Genomic DNA, 19,657 nt, shown 5'->3' on the forward strand with positions numbered 1-19,657 from the left:
TTATGTTCCTTCCTTTATTGCCCACTTGAAACACAGATCCCTAAGTATCTCTGCAAAGTGGAGGTCAACACTATAATGCTGGGTTCCACTCACCAAAACACAACCACAGTTGGATGGCAGGCACACAGTGACACCCTGGAACTTACTATGAGGGTGACCCCTGGATCTTCCCACCAGCACAACTCTCATTCATTCTGATTTCACAGCTGTGCTTCCAGCTCTTCCTGGGGGACACACTGGGCCCATGGTACAGAAGCTCATTAGAAGACTGACAAGACAAATGGCATCTGTGTATCCTATGGCCATTCATACTATGTCCCATTGGTTACCAAATACAGACAAAAATGGGGTGAAGCTCAAGGTGATTCACTGGGGGAAAGCAGCCAGCTTAATCCTAAAGCTGCCAACTCCAGAGTGCTGCCCACCACACAGGGCTCCTCAAATATTTGCGCTGAAGCACTCAGGCCACTAGGAAGGCAAATCCTTGCTACCCAGAAAAGAAGGACAGGCTCAGTAGTACTGCCACTACTCAAAAGTTCATGTAAATCTTTAAAGCTTCACAAGCTTTCTGGTACAAATTCCCTATGCTGAATATGATTATTATATATCTGAAAAGTACCAATAAATGTAAGCATTAAAGGAAAAAATAAAAATAAAAGAGTGTTCTCCACAGTATCAAATTTTAAAATGTACCTGGGTTTCCTCTGCACGGGGGCCTGCTGCAGCCTCCAGCCTCCTGTGCCACTGGGAGCAGTTACACTGGCCCACATCAGGTGCCTCATCCATCTCCAATTCTTGGCAACACCTAAGAAGAGGACCAACTGCCTTAATTAAAGATGCCCTAATTCCAATTAAGCTGTTGCCACCTTTTCATGAGATGAGAAAACAAAACCAGTAACAGGTGCTTCAAAGTGTGAGGGGCAACTGACAGAACAGGTGTGTATTTGCAGACATCAGCGCAGCTCAACATGTGCCCCTTCAGGCACTGTAGGAACTACTGGGAGACCTCAGAGGGTCCACCCCACCAAAGGTGTGCAACCCACACAGGCCGTGCAGCACCACACAGCAGTTTGTGAGCAGACTCCCCACGCCATGGCAAGACCCTTACAATGGTCAGATGGAAAATCAGGCAGTGAAGAGCCAGGGTATGACCTTGACCTTGAAGAGACACACTCTTGCACAAGCACAGAAATTTCTTAGTTTAAAGATACCAGGACTTATTTCCTCGTCTCTGACTAAGACGCAGACTTTTATGTTCCTAACTTAAGCTCTTCTGAGCTACCTCAATGTCTTAACCAAGTGCTTCAGGAAAAATAGCAAATAATTACAACATCTCAGCAGAAAGCTCAGCTCCCACATTAAGAGGCTCCAGCTCAACATGAGAATGGACAAATCAACATGAGGTCACGTGTCGGCACCTCCATTCATAAACATCAGGTCACGTGTAGGATCCTCGATTCATGGTGTCACCTGAAATAGTACGAGCTGGCTGGCATGGTGCATACCCGTAATCCCAGCACTGAAGAGGCTGAGGCAGGATGACTCTATGGTCCTATGGCTGGTATAACTGAAAAACACTGTGTACATTCAAGGTGTACAATGCGATGATTTTGTATGCATGTATTTTGTAAACTGAGTCCACATCAAGTGAATGAACACATGTATCATTATTCGATAGTTACCACTGGAGTGTATGGGCACTTGAGAGACACAGGCACTTTAGGCCACAGGGCTCTAAAGCCCAGCCGGATGCCGGTGGCCTCCAGCACTCTCCATGGCAGGCTTCTGCTCAGCCCTTCCCTAAAGCACCCATGTGTATAGCTATACCTACATGGCTCATATATGTATGCACAGCATCTCACACCTCACTCCTCACCACACAGCTCCTGATCATCCTCCACAAATCTCTTTTTCCTTCATTGAATCACAGCTATACTGAGTTTCTTATAGGTGGTGCCCAGGAACTTGTTTTGGCTATCTGGATGCTATGAATACCAAGGTTTTGGCTCCTTTCACCTGCATCATCTCTCTGTACTCCATCCCTATCTTAGTTTTTCTCTATGGCATGAATCATCTGCTGTGTGATCTTGTTATCCATCTTCCCCTTTAAAATGCAAGCTCACTGCAACCAGGTTGGGTCTCTTATTTCATTCAGTGCTAACAGAACAATGCCCAGACCATAGGAACCCAAGGAACGTAGATGAATGAATAAAAGAAGGAAGGAATGAAAATGCAAAGCATTCTTACCATAGAAAGGAAGCACTGAAAACACACAGAGGTGACCAAGTTCCTGAGTCCAATCTGCAATTACAGAGTAAGACAGAAGTCAAGAGCTTGAGTGAGGAGAGTGGCTGTGGGTAGCTGCAGCCTAGGCATCCAGAGGTCCTCCACATTACCTGCCACGTGTATATCACCAGGACTCTCACCCTCCTCAGTGCCCACCCAAGGAACCCCTCACACCACATGGTGCAGTTTTGGCTCCTGGCTTCCAATCACCCTGGACAACCCCACAAGTACCTGAACTAGCTCTGGCACCAAGCACCTACCCCTGCACACACCTGTGCTCAAATGTGCATGCCCTTGAGAAACGCCTATGTGGAATTATCTCAGGCCTCACACATTTTGCAAGTGCTGGCACAGGCTGCCTCTATTGGCAATGCCTTCCTCTACCTTGCAGCTGACCAGTGAATGGCAATGCTAGCCTGAACCATGGCAGTACTCTGCCTTTCTGCTAGATTGTGGTGTCATCTCTTGGTGCCCTAAGTTGCTGGGCTCTCCTCTGGTTGCCATGGCAACTCGGTCACAGGCTGACTATGTGAGTGTGGCTGCTGGCATCCAGCTGGTATCTAATTGGTAAAAACCAGGGCGCAAAAGGACAAATGTTAAAAAACAAATGACACAGAGGTTAGAGATTGTTACAATGGTATTTGTCACCATGTAAGGAATCAACAGCATTACACATTTATTGACACACAGAGGCAGTGAAGATCTGTCTGCCAGGGCACCAGTTCAGGACCTTCCAGGTGGGGAAGGGCTATGGGCCAGCTCATATCCACTGACTGTGACAGCAGTGCACGGCAGCAAAGAACAACCCTCTATTTCATCTTCAGCACTTATAAATCGTACTGTGGTTGGGTTGGTGGCACCAGCCTGTAATCCTAGGTACCCTGGAGGGTGAAGCAGCAGGATAGCAAGTTCAAGCCCCGCCTGGGCAATTTACTGTGATCTTGTCTCAAAATCATAATAATAATAATGATAATGATAATATAAATAAATAAATAAATAAATAAGTAAATCAGTACAAGAGCTGGGGATGTAGCTCATGCTGGTATGTGTGAGGCCCTGACTACCACCCTCAGCAAAGGAAAAGGAAAGAATTCCTGGCTCCTTCCTCAGATAAAAAAGAAAGAAAAGAGAGAAAATCAAGGTCTGGTTTATGAGTGGTGCTTTAGTGGTAAAATATCACAAAGCCATAATCAAAGAAAAGCAAGCCTAGGACCGTCATCTTCACATTTAGGGCCATTTGCATTCAGGGATTTGCGGGTTCTGAAAGAAGCAGCTGAGAATTTGAAATCCAAGACAGAGATTGTGACTAGTTTGTGGGTCAGTGGACAGGAAAATAAGGCCCCATCCTTTGATTCATAGGAAAGGTGGATTAAGGTAGTTTAATTTCAATGGGAAGTAGACCAACCCCTGAGGAACTCACCCCAGGCTCTGAAATTACATTTCTATGAGTCAGCACTTATTAGTGGTACCAAAGCCAGCTGAGTGAAGAAAAGGCAGATTCTAGGTGATATCCCAGGCCTCAAATTCTAATTGCTTATGGATTACACCCAGGAGGCATAGAAATTAGCTGTGTATCTAGGAAGACAACACTTTTTTGAGATAAAGATCTCACTGTATGGTCCAAACTGGTTGTGATCTCAGTATGTAGGGCAGTGTGGCTTCCAGCTTAAGATCTGCCTGACTCAGCCTCTCAAGTGCTAAGAATACAGGGATGTGTCAGTTGATGAAGACAACACTATGAAAAGTAAGGAAAAAAATGTACATTAACATTGCACAGTGCATGGGTGACCCATTCACCCATTCTGAAACACTCTGCTTTTGTGCGTCATGAGGAGTAGCTTCCATTACATGGCAACATGAGGTCCAATTCTCAGGGTCTCAGTGTGTGTAGGGCCAGTGGCACATGGCTTTCATTGCACAACCTGTGATTTTGCACAGTAGGAGGCTTGGCTTCACTCTACAACCTGGGGGCTCTTGGGGTTCACCATGTACCGCTATAGCACATTTGGTCTTCTGAAAGCAGGGCCGTCAACATTACAGATATGACCTGCTCAGAACTTTCTCTTGCATGCACCTGACTCAGAGCTGAAAATCAGCTAGATGTGGTGATGCATAACCATCAATCCAAGGTGAGGCAGGAGATGGCAAGTTCAAAGCCAGTGTGGGAAACTTCACAAGAACTGTCTGCTGGAGGTGCATGTCAGTGCCCACATGGGTTCAGTCTCCAATATTGAACCCATTCAACCAATCAGATGTTTTAGCATCCCAGAAAATTGTCATGTATAGGTTTATAAGTGGTCGTGTATATAAGGTCATGTATAAGATGACATAGATGACCAACAAATTCAAAGTTACTAACCAAGGGAAGCAAAGCTCCTCTATATGATAAAACATTGCACTATGCTGCATTTCTGCACCACAAAGAAAAGCAAACCTTAGCAATCCAGAGCACTGTAACCCATTCTGGGGACAGTGGATGACGCTCAGCTCTATGCCTCTGCCTGCCTGTCTGTCTGTCACATGTCTAGGCTAGAGCTATGGATACATCTGGAGCCTTGTCTGTGACTGTCCAAACCAAAACTTGGTTACACAGGTACAAGAAGGATTCATTCCACTACAGGCACTGACTAAAGGCTCCAATCCCCACTGCCAGGTTGCCAAAGGCCTCTCTATAGGGCGGCTTAGAACGTGGCAGGTGGTGTCCCTGTGATTGAGGAAGAAGGGGCACATGCAAGACACAAGTACGTCTTCTTTTAATCTTGTCTCTCAAGTGACTTCCCATGATTTCTTCTGTGTCCTGTTCACAATCTCAGCTCATTCAGCGAGGAGATCACTTAAATATGGGCATCACCAGAGGCAACAAGAGAGGCTGCCCACCTCCAAGGTGCAAGGCGTGACAACATGACTCCAAGACACAAGGGAGATGTTCTGTCATGCCCATATCACTAAACACAAAAGGGCTCACTAATGGGATAAGCACTTAAGCCCACGGATGTAGAGCCTCCTCCTGACACACCCATGTTCTGCTAGGACACCCGGAGCCTAGCCACCTGCTCTGCACCACGTACAATTGGCATGACAACACTGAGTGTCAGGACAGCTGGTGTCCACTTAGACACTGCTCATTTACACACTGTCCATCTAGACACTGTAGGGGCTCATGCATTTCACTTCTCCTCACTCCTTCCCACCCCATCCTGATTCTTCTCCATGGTACTTACCACCTTTGTGTGATCTTACTGATTGGTCTGTCTTCTTTAGAATGGAAACTCACTAGATCAGAAGTGTGCCTCTTATTCATTCACTGCTATTAAAACAATTTCCAAATATAAAAGTCCAAAAAAATTTCTTGAAGGAACAAACAAATAGATGAATGGAAAGATGAAAGGAAAAAGCAGGGCGTGCTGACAGGACAAAGGAGGCACCAAAAACCCTCAGCAGGTAAAGAGTGCTCTGAGTTCCATTCCGCTTCTGTAGAGGGAGAGACACCACAGATCTCTGCTCTTCTGCACAGGTCTGGAACTGATTGCGATGTCCCTTACCTCCCTGAGGTAGCCAAAGCGCCACACAGCGTTCGCACAGCCACGCGGAGCTGCCACAGCCTACTGCACGCGCAGCGCCGCCTACATTTGCGGGTCCCACAACCGCCTCCACTCTACACCCGCGTGCCCAGTACTGGTCAAGGCACAAGCACCTACATGCATGCATAGGCGCGCGATTAGCTGCAGAACCAGGCCAGGAGCTTCAGGTTCTCTGGAGTCCCTCCTTCAGACACCCGGCGTATCCCATTGGGCGAGAACTGTTCCTGGTATCCTCCAACCGACCAATGGCAAGCAGCTACCCCATAGAGGCTGAGCCAAACCATCAGGAGCCAATGGGAAAGCCGCCGGTTTCCCGGGAAACGTGTCCTGAGGCAGAGTCTGGCCAGAACACAACGGAGAAGCTCTACTGTAGCCAAGGAGAGGCTGGGCTGTAGCTGTTGGTGACCTATTGCTACTGACTTTCTAAACAAGGGTACAAAGACGGGTAATTCAAAAGAAAAACAGTAGGGATTGTTATAGAAGCGCTGGTTACCATTTAAACATCCACAGTCTGACCAACACAGATAGTCAAACTGTGTCTGCAAGGGCTGCAGCACAGGTGAGAGGTGGCTTGGAGATCTGGGAGGGGAACGGAGTGGAATCAAGGCTAAGTTCAGCTCAGGTGCCAAAACCAGTGCTCTGTTTAGTCCTTCAGTTGTTAGGAATAAGAGTGTTCACTGACGCGGTGTTACATGCCTGTTAATGCTAGCTACTACAGAGGCTGTGGCAATAGGACTGTAAGTTGAGGCCCAGCCAGGGCAAGTTAGTGAGATCTTGTTTCAAAATAATAAAAATAAATAAATAGAAAATTAAAGGTTTACAGTTGTAGCTCAGTAGTAGAGCACTTACTTGCTTGGCATGTGTGAAGTCCTGAGTTCCATCCCCAGCATTCAAAAAAATAATTCTAGGCTCCTTCTCCTGTGGGACACAAGGTTCAAAAGAAAGGGGTGAAGAATAAAATCTGGTTTATAGCGTGAGAGTGATACTTTAGTAGTAAAATAGGACAATGCCAACAACCAGCAGAAAAAGGAAACTGAGGAATGTTAGTGCAACATTTAGAGTCATTTTCACTCAGGATCAGTGGGTTCTGGAAGAGGAATCTGAGAAGCTGAAATCCCAGACAGGGACTCTGACAGGTCTGTGGTTCCAGTGACTGGAGCCAGGGGTTCCATCTTTGGGGTAGGATTAGGAAAAGCAGCAGAGAAGTGGGGAATTGAAAGCAGTAGTAGACTAGCCTTTAGGGGATTTATTTAAACTCACCTGAACTTCTGAAACTGTGCTTTTGTGCCTCCGGTTTTATCACAAATCCCACTAGGGTGATGAGAGACAAAAGGGAAATTCAAGAATGTGATATTGCTTGCCTCAAATTATAATTGCTTAGGGATTATATACAGCACCCCATACAAATTCACTGTGTACCTAAAAAGAAAACACTTTTTCTTGTTTTTTCATTTGTTTGAGACAAAATTTTTGCTCTGTAGTTCAGTCTAGTCTTGATCTCAAGCTGCCTCAGCTGATTAAGGGCTGACATTACAAGTATGTGCCACCACACCTGGTGATTGGAACACTGTCAAATATTGTTTTCTTGTATAGTCATTCATAATCTACCCACTCATACCAGAAACTGTGATTGCCTGGGTCACAAGGGACAATATTAGCCACTTGTCAATGTGAGGTCCAATGGTCAGCATCTCAGTCTCTGCAGGGCTAGTGGTATAATGGGTTATCTATAAAGGGTAGAAACCTGATACTGTTACAAAAAAGCCCTTGGTTACTGTTTGGACTCTGGGGGAGCCAGACAACAAATTGTCTGTTTTCCTAAGGACAACTGTTTTAGTCTTAGACTTAAAACATGTATCAGCTAAGTCATCTTTTGAGACTTTGTATTAGGACACCTTGTATCACCATTTGGGTAAAAAATTAAGTCTTGTTGGTAGAATTTACTACTGCTAAGTGCTGAAAACTATTTTATGTTTCTTCTTCAAATCTTTTAAGCAAATGAGACAGTTGGGGTCATTGATAAAACTTGCAATACAGAAAATCCTTATGTGATTTTCATATTTATGTGTGGAGTTTTAAGGTAATAGGAGAGACAAAAATACCAAGTTTAGCAGTCTCATTTCTATACAGGAAAGTATCTTTCCTTTTTCTATCATGTTTCATGAGGATGCATCCAAAGGACCAGAAAGGGTGCTGTGATAACAGGACACCCACACATGAAAGGAGGAATTGGAATTCTTGATCTTACCATATACAAAAATGAACAGAAAGTACAATAAACATCTATATGTAGGACCGAAAACTGTGAAACTCTTGGAAAAAATATAAGGGTAAATCTTCACAATATTGATTTTTGCAGCGGTTGTTTTTAGGTTATGTGTAATGAAAGAAGAAATACATAAGAAGGATTCACCAAAATTTAAAACTGTTGTACTTGGAAATGTAGCTCAGTGGGAGAGTGCCTACCTGGCATGGGATCAATTACCAGCACAACAAACATAATTCCTTTTAACATTTGCGTATCAGCATTCACCTTCAAGGACAGGAAAAGTCAGTTCTCAGACAGGAGAAAATATTTGAGAATAATTTATCTGAGAAAGTTCAGTATAAGTAACAAGCCCTAACTGACTATGCCACTGGAGCTCCATGAGAAGGTTCTGATAACCAGGGTATAATGAAGCGATCAGTTCAACTTCCTTGGGCAATTCCTGGGCAAGTACAAGAACTATAAATTAATGCAGAGAAATTAGACAACTTTATACTGTTGAGTCCTCCAAGAGATTGCAGCATCTTTCTACATGAGGGGGTATGTTGTAAAATGTGCAGTAGATCATTATAAGGTTCATTTTGCTTTTGATTGTTGACAAGGAAAATTATTTGTAATTATTAAAATTATCTTCAGTTTGTACAACTGCATTATGTCAGTCCTGTGAATACACTGGAGATTTGCCAAAGAGAAGCTGGACGCCTGAATCAATAGGAAAACACAATGAATAACAGGCTTCATGAGGCACTTACAATGTTCAAAATATATGTTTATTTTTTATTTTATTTTGAAGGTGGTAAAATACAACAAGACAGAACAAAGCCAGTCAAAACACTGCAGTGAAACTGGTACAGAACTGCAGGGCAGGATACAGGGGAAACAATAATAGGTGCCATAGTATGTTTTGCTATCTTCTAATAGGTGTCCATCCCATAAGATACAGCAAAATCAAACCAGAAACAGAACATTATAAAACCAATCAAAACAGAATATTGAATAGAGCAAGACAACTGATCAGAACAAATAAAACAGTGAAAAAATATTTTCCTTCCAAGAGAAGATAGAAAGAAATCCCCCATATTTGCTATCTTGCATATGGTTAACCTCCCAAGAGATGCTCAGAACTCTGGCCTCTGGGCAGCATAATCAAATCAATGATAGAAACATTTAGTTGCTTTATATGCCTTAGATGCTGTCAACTCAGGCTGTCCTTGACACCTTCTAGCTGCTAAACGAGGGTGGGGGGATATATTCTTTTGGCCACATGACAAGTACTTTTATACACAATACCATCATCCTAATTATTATTATCATGGTGAGACAACGCTTGTATAAGCAAATAAAATCTTTGATTTGGTTTCTTTTTCATGGTACCTGAGGAATAACCCCAGGGTCTTCTCACTGACTAACATATATCTTGGTTTATAATTTTATTTTGAGACAAGATATCGCTAAGTCACTAAATTGTGCAAGGTAGGATCATGATCCTACCCTGCCTTAGCTTCAAGAAAGACTGGGATTACAGACATTGGGCACCACAAAGTTTTCAATGCTATTTGCTATTCCTCTGTTTTAACACAGTTCATTACTTCCTTTAGGATCAGAAAATAAAAACCAGAAATGACCCTGCCCTGAACTTAGAATTCAAATAATTAAACATCAGTAGATGTAATCATTCTGTCATTCTTCTGAGACATGTCGTATTGTGATATGTATTGTTTTGATTTAGAAACTGAGGACTGAACCCAGTATCCTGGGTATGTGAGACAACTCCTGTGCTACAGTCTGCACACCCATCACATAAAGGGTGTTTCTGTAGGAATCCCAGCACCACTCACCAAGGCTGACTCTTGCAAAATACTCCTGAGCAGCTCCAAAGCATGTCTGGCCCTCACCTCAAATAAAAGCGGTTCTCAGGCTCATGGCAAAACTTCAAGTGATAGACTTACTGAACTTAGTATTGTTCCCTGCAAGATTCCCCTCAAACCTCCAATGCATCTGTTCCTTATCTTATAATCCACTAGATGGTGCATCTTATGTGGCCAGAATCAAAGCTCATCCTCACTTTCAGAATGCTGCAGAGCATCAGGAGTGAACAAGCTTGGGAACCACTGCTTCAGACAAGACGTCCAGGGCTCACTGACCTCAGTTTGACCGAGGTATGTGACACTGCAATGTGGGAGGTAGACATGAGTTCTGCAGAACAAAGATCAAAACCTTCCTGAAGGCTGTTTTCCCTAGGCAAAGCCCAGGAACACAGGCCTTTAGAGCTGTCAGCTTAGTGACAGCCCAGCACTATAAAAGTAACTCCACAATCAGCACAAAGGTTGCTCAGCACTTGGTCACACAATGCAATGACTACAATTTATAACCTTTCCTCCTTGCTGCTGTGGGAACATTAAGCCTTCTAATGACTCATATGCTCTAGGCAGTGTTATCAAAAATCAGAGAGAGGAACCCTGATTCTTATCACATATAGGGTTCACCATAGCAAAGCTATCTAAAAACCTAACTCCATGCCAGACCTAGTGTCATGCCTTAGAATCCCAGCTACTCAGGAGTCTGAGCAGGATGATTATAACTTTGATTCCAGCAGGCTCAATACAGCAAGACCATGTCTCTTACAAAATAGTTAACTAAAGCCCTTGCCTGGCTCTTCAGTGTTACTAACAAGCACAACATATAGGTTGTGGCCACTGAAATTTGAGCATAGGATCCAAATGAAGAGAGACGACTCACATAATGGTTTTGACAGAGGATCATAACTTCGTCATAAAAGTACTGATGCAGGATTTAAGATATTGGAGACACCAATAGGGAGAACAAGAGGGCTTTATTTTCGGTATACAGTGGCACTACTGATCAAAGTGCCTGAAAGGACAGAGGACAGGTTCCAGGTTTACACATTTGGTCAAGAGAATTGTGGTCTTTTGCATGGAATTTGTAGAAAGGCAGAAGAATAAAGGCAGTTTGTCAAGATGTGACAGTTTTATTTCTTGATGGTCTTGCTCAGACACAACAGGATGTTATAGAAAAAGGAATTTATAAAATGTGACATGCAGGGAAACAAGTTACTGTTTTATTTGCCCCATGGATTGTTTCTGTCAATGAGTTTTAACAGAAAGCATCACCCTAATTATCATTTATCATTTGGTAGTAGGATGCTTGGTTCCCAATTAGGCTTATAGAGAACTATAACAAAAAGGAAAAGAGACTAATGTTGTGGTTCTAACTCCATGACAATCCTCAAGCTTTTCCTGTGCAACAACTGGGCCGCCTCTGTAGTGACCAGAGCAGGTTGGTCAACACTCAAACTTCAGCTGTGGGTATACTAGTCAGTTTCCGGTATGACTAGAACAAGGCTGTTAATACTGGTGATGGCCACTCTCCCACAGGATCAGCAAGTTTGGTCAGTCTGGACCTGCTGGCTGGTCCATTTGTCTTGGGCTGTTGGTTTCAGCCAGCTGTGGTGGATCCAAGGCACAACTCCTGCAACATTCACTGCAGTGGGGATAGATGAGATTACAGTGTGGGGACTGGGCTATATTGCACAAGGGTGGGAGGATTTACTTTTTTGACTCAGAGTCTCTGGGTTTAAAGAGGTAAATTGGGTGTGTGCAAATTATAGGCATGTTTTCCTGCAGCCAGCCATGAATAATCTTCAGGGTAATCCCCACACTTGCTTTTGTCTCTTAAGAGTTAATTTTTCTAGTTTTTGGAGATAACCTATAATTTGACTTATAATTGGGGATGGCCAGACAAACAAGATTTTATAAGGGGTTGTGTGGTTGATTTTAGGGGTAAATCAGACATGGAGGAGAGCTCAGGGCAGGACTTCATCCTGTCCCTAGGGTGTTTCTTAACAATACTTTTTTCAGTATTATTTTACTATCTGTTTCACACATTGTACCTTTCAGAGCTGTGAGGCTGGGAAGTTGTATGTAATTTGTATTGTATTTTTAACATCTGTGTGAGCTCTTGAACTGCTCAGCCATGAATGCTGGCCCAGTGTCGAACCCACATTTGGGGCCAGTTCACATCTTGTGATGACAGCCTTTACCACTACCATTGTCAGTTTCAATGCCTACTCTGTCTGAGTTGGAGGCTTTGGCCTATTAGAGTCAACATACATTAATACCTTCCCAATTATGGCAGTTAAGTGAGGTTCACAAGGAAGTTTTCACACAGGGTAGCACCATCTTGGATACCTGGGACCTGTCTATCCCTTGTTTAGCAGTGCTTTGTGCACAGCTTAGACAATGAATGTAACAGCTCTAGTCACTAGAGTGAGCCATGTCACACAAATGTGATGATTCAATAATGTCTCTCATGTCATTTTTCCCCATGTGAGACATCCCTCAGAAACCTAGGGGCTCTCATTTGGGTTATAACCAGTCTCCTGTCAGAAAATCTCCACATCCTTGCTTGATTAAAGTCTCATCTCCTGGGTGAATTGTTTTTTTTCAACTGAAGTATAACTTGAGCTCTCTAGGAGTGGGGCTTCTGGGGGGAGGGGTAGTTTGGGGACCCCATTTTTGTGTTTTGAAGCCACCATAAGAGCCCATTATGCTTCTCTGCGTGCTTTTTGGTTTTCTTAGACCTCCATCATACCACCCTGTGGATGTCCCCTGCATTGTACAACAGCTAGTTCCACTGGCGTTCACATAGCATTGAGGAACAACAAAATTTTCTCTTTTGTACCTTTTTTCTTCAGCAGTGAGGATCCCTCCATCCTTGTATATAATTCCCATGAACATGAAGTATAGCAAAGGCAGACTTAAAATCGGTATAGATGTTAACTTTCTGATCCTTAGCTAATAACATGGCCTGTTGGCTATTAATTCAGGCCTCTGAGTAGCGGTTCCATTAGGCAAAGATGGGCCACTACCACAAAGTCCAGTGTCACCACTGTGTAGCCTATATTTTGATCCTCTTCAAATACCACACTGTTTCCATCTGTGAAATATTCAACATCTGTGTCTCTCAGAAGGCAATCGGTAATACCTCCATGGCTTGAGGTTACCTCATTGACAATTTCTACTGTAAACAAGGAAGGCTCTTGGTTGGACTGGAAGCAAAGTGGCCAGGTTAATTTTGTTTTTTGTCTCTAGATTTATGTAGAAATTTTCACATAAGAGCTGCTGCTACTGAATCAACATTAGATTTGACAGCCCATGGTGTCCCTTTTAGTCCTGAGTGTGATATCTGAATGGTCAGTTGTCCAAAAGTCTATTTCTCAGCTTCCTGCATCAGTAGGGAAGTGGCATCAAGTGCCCTGAAGTGTGCAAGCCATCCTAGGCTTCCAGAGTCTGTTTTGACAAGTAACTCAGAAGACAATGCCAGGATCCCATGACCTGGGTTAAGATTCCTTTTTCTACTTATGGACATAGAGGAAGAAAGGTTTGGTTATATCTGAGAATTCTGAGCCTTGGGCTACTGTCAGAACCTCTTAGATTTGATGAAATGTTTTCTCCAGGACAGCTTTCCAAAGGAGCTGTTTTCTCTCCTTTGCTGGCTTATCTTGATATGGTGTGTATTTTTTTGTTTTTTATTTTCTTTATGGGACTGTAAGGGTTACCATCAGAGCTTTTGGTCAGGCCAGCTTCAGAGCTACATCTCCTTGTGGCCCAAGGTAAGTTGAGCTTGGAGTGTTGGAGTAAGCTTCTTCCTAAAAAGGGAATTGGACAGTTTGGCCCATATAGCAACTCATGTTGGACTTGTCATTCCCTCATGACACATTCTTTAGCTGACAAAATGGCCTATGTGCTGGAACACTTGTGGCTCCCACAAGTCACATTTTTATTAGACAATGGTGCAATGGGTTGTGGCATTACCATGTATTCAGCTCTAATGTGCACCATAAAATCCATGAGTTAGTTCCATAATTTTATTTTTTATTTTCATTGTTTAGTTCCCTATTTTTATTATGACCCTGGACTCTCTGGAGCCTAGGAAGATGGAGCCTGGTCTGGCCTAATGCTTATAGCTTTTGTTTCCATCAGTCTGGTCAGGTCTGCTTCCTGTTTTCTCTATTAACAGATGTTAGTGATGAGGCCCCTGTCTCGGTAGCTTCCACTAGCCTTTCTTTCTCTGAGCATCCACTCATTTTATGTCCTAGTTTTTTACACTACACAATTTGTTTGCTGTGTGTGTGTGCGTGCATGCGTGTGTGTGTGTCTGTGTGTGTGTGTGTGTGTGTGTGTGTGTGTGTCTTTTTAGGATGGGTCATACTATGTAGTTCAAGCTGGCTTTTAGCTCACTTTGTTCCTTAGGTTGCTCTTCAAGTCACAATCACACTCATGCCTTTGGCTCCCAAGCCTGACAAACAGGTGTGCACTATCACGCCTGGCTAGCAGTTCACACTTTGATTTCAGGCTAGCTTGCAACAGCTCTTGGGTCCCTGTCTAGTGAGATGTCGGTTTTATTTTGTTTTCTTTGACCCCCTCTCTTCATAGCCTCTGTGTTTTCCTTGTGAGTCCTGCTGCTAGCAGACCTGTCCTTTTTATAAACTTTAGGTCACCCTTGATTGAGTATTGTGTGGCACTCAATCTAAAACAGCACAGGAGAGATAAGAAATACACAAAGGAAGAAGAGGCCTTTAATGTGGACCTGGGACAGTTTTATAGGGGTACAGCAACTCTGAAGAAAAACAAAGACTTGGACTAATTTTATCAGTTTTGGCAGGGTAGGGAGGAGGTAGGGAGGTGAGCAAAATGGCATATTAACAGGTGATTTGAAGGGGCATCTGCCTGTGCAAAACAGGAGACAGAAAGACTTACTAGAGGCTGGAAGTAGAGGCTTGGCTCGTTGTGGAGTCTTGGGACTGCAGAGGACTTGGCTCAGGTGCAAAAAGGGAGTGGGAATTTCATCTCTGGAATGAGAAAGAGAACATAGAAATTCCTCTTTGAGATATGTTGTTTCTCTGGGTCTGGTACCTAGCAGGGTGGATGCCATGTTACAGATAGTTAAGCCCTAGACTAGCAGAACCTATTGTTCCCATTCGTTTTGGTTAATGGGGGAAGAGGGGCAGTGTTCATCTTAGACTGCTTCTGCTGGAGAGGGCCATGATCATGGGGCTGTTGCAGTTGTTGGGATGAAGGGTTAGGCCCACACAGAAGTTTGTGCCCGGGCTCTCAACCAGGAGAAGGAGCTCTGGAAGTGCAAGTCTGTATTGTGTATTGAAGAAAACTTGGGAGAGAAACAAAAGCTTAAAAAGAGTTATAAGTAAAAATTTGAACAGTATGAAAGGTCATGTCAAGGGGAGGACACAGGGGTCCTTCACATCAGAGAATTCCAGATGGAAAACTTTCTCAGTCACTATTAATGTTGCTGGAAAAAGTCTTGAGTGTTTGTTTAAGGGGAAAAGAAATGGAGAGTTGTGGTGTGGGGAGTCTAGGCATGCGGAGGAAGAGACAACATCAGCAAGAGTACTTAGGAGTAGGACTCTAATGGGCATCGAGTGAAATAGGAGGATTGAGAGACCCACGCCATCATGCAAGGCCTATCTCTGTGTGTTGTGTGAGGAGCACTGGTGAGAGGAGGTGTTGTGGATGATGATGTCTAAAGTAATGTTTTTGTTAGTTGTTATAGTTATGCATCATTTTTGTGGAGGGGTGAAAATGAAAGTACAGAAACAAAGAGTGACAGATGAATTGATGGCCGTATGGGTAATCATTGAATTATAATTATAATTCAGTGATTATTGAATTATAATTGATGGAGGGAAAGGTGGGGGCATTGTGGGAGCTCATACAAAGAATAGAGAGAGGTTGGGTTTGAGTTGGGGTTATTTGTTGTGTGTTATAGTACTGCAGAGTTTGGGTTTGAATTTGGGATTTTTAGGTTGGGATGTGTGTTGGAGAGGAACAGTGAGGCTGAAAATGGTGTAGCAAGCTGTCAGTAAACTTATGTGTCCTAAAAGGAGAATGAGGAGAAAGAGTGGGAGAAGAAAGATTGAGGGCTTCATTTTAGGCAGTGTAGGTGGTTTGAAACTAACACTGTAGTGAAGAGTTTAGGTGTTGTAGGGAGAGATTGTCTGAAGTATGACAGTGAAGATGAGAACCAGCAGTCAAAAATGACAAGGAAGCAAAGGGAACAACAGAACACTGGGCTATGAATGGGTGAGGCAGAGGTGTGTAGGTCTTATGATGAGGTGTGTGTGTTGTAAAAATCTATTAGTGTTTAATTGGAGTGTATCTGTGCAGTTGGTGGGTTAGGAAAGAAGCAGGTAAGTGTCACTGAGCAGAGGTTTCAGCACAAAGATGGCAGCTGTGAGTGACTTGGTGAATAGTACATTTTGGAGAAGGATGAGGAGTGACTAGAGTTAGAAGTTTATGTGTGACTGTGTACACAAAAGTAGTGATGTAAGTTAGTGATGCTGTCTATGGCTTGCTGATCTGGGAGGGTGAGCTCTAAGTGGGTTTGTGAATGAATTGTGGTTGTGTAGGTGAATGCTGAGGTGAGGGCAAGGTGTTTGGGATAAGGGAGAGATGGTGAGAGAGACGTGGCTGTTGTGTAGCTAATTTGGCCCATGTGTCTGCAAAAGTATCTTCCTGACACATAGTCTGATGATGTTTGGTGTCCCCTATAGTGAATGATTGTTACCTTTTTCGGAAGTTTCATTGTCTCAAGCAGTTTGAGAATGAAAGATGCATTATTGATGGGGGTCCCTTGAGTATTAATTACATTTTTTTTCTGCCAAGTGGTATGACAGTAAAGATGCAAAATGTATATGTGGAATCAGTATTACTGTTTATGATTTTGTGGTTAATGTGAGGGCTCATGTGAAGGAAATTAGTACTGTTTTTTGTGAACAGGTTTAGGTGGCAGTGGGCCAATCTGCAGGGAATAGGTCCACTCTGGGGAGGTCATGTACCCTGGCCAATGGTTCTATTAATTTAGAACCATTGATTATAGCATCTTTTGTTGTCTTTTAAGTGTTTGTGTTGGTTATGTTGGCATCTATGAATTGGGTATCAGAAGCTGAAGGGAGAGTAGTACTATCAGTGTGAGGGAAGGGAGTAGGAGTCATATGTGGGACCTCAATATAATTGTGGACAGGGGGTCACATCAGCGATGGGAAGTTAGGTGGCTGGGTTGGGGAGCTGCTGGCAGAGATGGTGAATATAGGATTTTGTATGAGTATTAAGTCAACTTGCTGTTGGCAAGAAGGTGTCACTAAGGCAAGAAGTGTCTGTATGAAATAAGGTCATGGTGTAATGCGGTGACTGCATCATAATTGAGATGTAGGGTGAACTTTTTGGCCTCATGCATTAGTGTGGCTGCTAAGGCAAGTGCTCGAAGGCAGGGAGGTCAGCTCTGTACTCTGTCATCCATTGTTTTGAGAGGTAGGCTACTGCTTGGAAAGAAGAGTTTGTGTGTATGTATGTGTTGGTGTGCGTTTTTTAAAAATTCCTACAGCATTATGGTCTTGAGAGGTAGAAAGTTTGGCTGGCTCAGGGAGCATAGGGGCTGGGGCGTTTGAAAGGGCCTCTTTTAGTTTAGAATGTGAGGAGTGTACAGGAGTAGCAGGTTGACAGACTTTGACAGGGAATGTTTAGATGTCTTTTAGAGAGGTTGAGCTAGTGTAGCAAAGTTAGGAATTCACAAATCAAAGAAGTTTTAAACCTAAAAAGATGAAAGTTGCTGTTTTGCAGTTGGCACCTGGAGATCATTGATGCAGGCTTTGTGATTTGAGGGTACAAAGTCAGTGATGGGGGTGAGGGAGGCCCAGGAATTTAACCTTTGGTGAAATTATTTGCGCTTTACTTGGGATATCCTGTGTTTGTGACCTGAGAGAAAGCTGAGGAAGGTAGCCATATGCTGTATGGCCAGAGCACAGGAGGCAGAACAGATGAGGAATTATCTGTTTATTGGAGAAGAGTGTTAGGTTTAAGATTGAGAGCTGTGAGGTCAACAGCAATGGCTTGGCTGAAGAAGTGTCCATTGTCCCTGAAGCCTTGTGGCAGGACTATCTAGGTACGCTATGTAGATTGCAGTGTTTGGATTTGTCCATGTAAAGGCCATCACAGTGTAAGGGAATAGTATCTTTAAGGTCTAATACAAGAAGTGAGAGGTACATGGAAGAATAGGAGACAGCGTGGTGTAAGCGTTTGGAACCACTGGGTGAACTGGTATTACCACACTGTGAATAGCTCTGGGATCCTGGACTAGGTGACAGGAGTTGTTGCATTTGAAGACAGAGGATATAGGGCTGTCATAAAGTGAGTGAGTAACTTTCAGAGACTCATTAGTTAACAAGCAGCAGATTATAGGTTGGAGCCCTCATTGATATTTAGGGGCTAGTGAGTATTGGGGAACAGAAGGGAAGACTGAGTGTGTTTGACATGAATTAGCAGTGGAGTAACGTGGGTGGCATGAGGGGGACTGGAGGGTGTCTCAGACTGTAGGGTGGAAGAGGAAGGAGGAAAGGGGAGGGGCAGAGTCAGTGGCACATGACAGTTGGGGTTGGAGTAGGAGAGCCGTGGCGAGAGAGAGAAAGTATAAGAGAAACTGAGTTTTGGAGGTTTAATTTATCAAAAAGGGGTATAGGACAGGTTGGGATAATAAGACAGTGATATCTAAAGAAAAGCTTTAGAATCTGCAGGGAGTAGGTCCTGTCTGGGGAGGTCGTGTAAATTGGCTATCAGTTCACACAAAAGAGACTGCATACTGGGAATATCAGCCTGAAAACTCAGGAAGAACACTAGCAGTGGCCTCCATGTCAACAAACAACTAAGGGGTTTACCTGAGATATCCAGTGAGACTCGGGACTCTAAGACAGATGCCTTGGTGAGGGTCGTGGGTCGCGAGCCCCATCAATCCTCTTCAGTGGTACTGCGGAGCAGATCAGCCGGTGATGAGTCCAAGGTGACAGTGTCCTATCCTGTGAGGGCAGGGAAGGTGATGACTTGCTAGTTGTCTGGCAGACAGGACAGTTGCACTTCCAGAGTCCCTCTTGGTTGCAGATAGGACTGGTTCCCAGTCGTGGCTGCAGGGTATGGCAGGCTCATTTATTTTATCGCTACACTTGAAGCTTGGTGATAGGGATGGGCTCCAGGGTTTTCTCCAGCCTGTGTTTTATCTTAAGCTCTGAGAGCTGCTGCTACTGTAGCTGCAGCTGCAATTGCCAGGAATTGGCCATGGAGGTTAGCTTGGAATGCAGCCTTTTTAAGGTTGTCCTGGAATGAGGCTGTATTGTTTTGGTTGTGTTTTTCCATTGTTGAAGACATGGAAAACCACATCTAAGGGGTCTCCCCTGGGAGATTTAGGACCTCGGTATGAAGTTTTGAATTCAGTATGAACACCTGGTGCTGCTTGGGAATAAAATAGCAGTTAAATTTTTTTGTTAAGGAGACAAGTGGAAGTGAAAATAACATAAATATCTTTGTAGATAAGATTCAATAATGAAGTAAGGCTTTTTCATATAATTGAATGGGTCAGCAGCACAGGATTTTACCTGATGGAAGACATGTGAGATCAGAGAAGGAAAAAAGGCACATGAACAGAGATTAAGATTTTGGTT

At 43.6% G+C, this 19,657-nt stretch overlaps 1 protein-coding gene across 17 annotated transcripts in view; it reads right to left on the reverse strand.

Annotated features, from left to right (window-relative positions):
* Positions 1 to 19,657, reverse strand: part of Zfand2a (zinc finger AN1-type containing 2A) — an 80,798-nt gene that overhangs the window by 21,311 nt on the left and 39,830 nt on the right. For 9 of the 17 annotated variants that reach the window (XR_010042309.1, XR_010042307.1, XR_010042308.1 and 6 more), the window contains 2 exons: positions 18,881 to 19,018; positions 14,710 to 15,004 (listed from right to left, as the gene is read on the reverse strand). The gene's annotated coding sequence lies outside the window, so the exon portion shown is untranslated. Of the gene's footprint in view, positions 1 to 693; positions 806 to 2,247; positions 2,302 to 5,507; positions 6,693 to 6,716; positions 6,786 to 7,127; positions 7,179 to 8,881; positions 10,303 to 10,947; positions 11,635 to 13,640; positions 13,802 to 14,709; positions 15,005 to 18,880; positions 19,124 to 19,657 lie in introns of those variants that run through there. The other 8 variants (XM_063234005.1, XM_063234004.1, XM_063234006.1 and 5 more) reach the window with 6 other exon arrangements.

The sequence above is a fragment of the Cavia porcellus genome, unplaced genomic scaffold (genome assembly GCF_034190915.1).
Source record: "Cavia porcellus strain 051 isolate PalLab524CR breed Dunkin Hartley unplaced genomic scaffold, mCavPor4.1 scaffold_23, whole genome shotgun sequence".
NCBI classification, from domain to species: Eukaryota; Metazoa; Chordata; class Mammalia; order Rodentia; family Caviidae; genus Cavia; species Cavia porcellus.